This window comes from Ranitomeya imitator, chromosome 3, assembly GCF_032444005.1.
Source record: "Ranitomeya imitator isolate aRanImi1 chromosome 3, aRanImi1.pri, whole genome shotgun sequence".
NCBI lineage: Eukaryota > Metazoa > Chordata > Amphibia > Anura > Dendrobatidae > Ranitomeya > Ranitomeya imitator.
This window is the reverse complement of record NC_091284.1, coordinates 510,610,131-510,611,723: the sequence shown is the minus strand read 5'-3', so window position 1 is coordinate 510,611,723 and position 1,593 is coordinate 510,610,131.

Sequence of the window (1,593 nt, the reverse complement as noted above, 5' to 3'; positions counted from 1 at the left end):
CGATACTTGTCTGGGCGTGATAACATGCTAAGTAGTGGATGGCTAGTCTGGGAACACTAACGCCCCATGGACAAGCCAAAGCCATCATTTACATATTATAAACGGACTTTAGAATACTTTTTCTCAAGATCTTTGTGTGTAATGTAATAAAAGGGACTGTTAGCCAAGGTATTTAGCAAAGTACACAACTGCTGGGGAGATAAGACTCCCTTTAAAGAGATCCGGAGCGTACGGCCGCACGCTCCGATCCGAGTGCCGGGTTGATGTGAAAGACTCAGTTTCTCGCATGTGAGAATGAGCCCTTAGGGACATTATTTGATCACAGGATTGCTGATCACACATTGGTGCATAGGTTCCTAAACGCATCTTTTTCGACCAGTAGTTGGCCCCCTGGCTTCTTTTGAACCGGTTTCATCCACTAGTACTAGGGTGCTTACACTAAAGACAGTACTGCTTGGTAGTGCTAACCTCAGCCAGGTGATATTGGGCAACCCCTCTTTTACAGACATCTTGTATACATAAATATTGAGGCCAAAATTCAACCTTCCTTCCAAAAGGAAGCCCTCTGCTGGCTGTTTATAGATCGTGGGAACTTGCCTAGAAAGCCTGGGAGCTTTCTAGGAAATTTCCCACGATCTATGAACATCCAGCAGAGGGCGCCTCACCGCAAATGAAGCTAAATATAGCTCATTGATCTATATTTAGACTCATTCCCCGGGGTTTTGCAGCGAGGAGCAGCCTGCATTAGCAAAGCTCCTTGCTGCAAAATGTTTTAACCCCTTCAGAAGGATTTGCATCGTTGGACGTTACAGATCTGCGGAGGGTAAGTATATTGTTGGTTTATTATGTTTTTTCTTTCACAGAACGAGGGTCTTCAGTGATTGGATTGGGCGTAGAATAAAATACTCCAACAACCATTGTTTTTATTTCATTAAAATAATTTTAAATAATGTGTTTGTGTTTTATTTAACCCTTTCATTCAATTGGATTAATAATGGATAGGTGTCATAATTGACGCCTCTCCATTATTAATTAGGCTTAATGTCACCTTACAATAGCAAGGTGGCATTAACCCTTCATTACCCCATATCCCACCGCTACACGGGAATGGGAAGAGAGTGGCCAAGTGCCAGAATAGGCGCATCTTCCAGATGTGCCTTTTCTGGGGTGGCTGGGGGCAGATATTTTTAGCCGGGGGGGGCCAATAACCATGGACCCTCTCCAGGCTATTAATATCTGCCCTCAGTCACTGGCTTTACTACTCTGGCGGAGAAAATTGCGCGGGAGCCCACGCCAATTTTTTCCGCCATTTAACCCTTTATTTTAAGAGCTAGAACGGCCAAATTTTGCAGATGCACACTACTGATATTAGTAGTGTGGAATCTGCAAAAAAAATGGAGAGAAGACATGGTTTACTGTATGTAAACCATGTCTCAAATCATGTCGGGTTTTAGGAAGGAGAAAGAAAAAGCCGGTAATTGAATTACCGGCTTTCAAGCTGTATAGCGCTGGAATAAATAGTAATATATATATACATATATGTGTCTCACTGACATATAAATATATATATATATATATATACCTATTCTATGT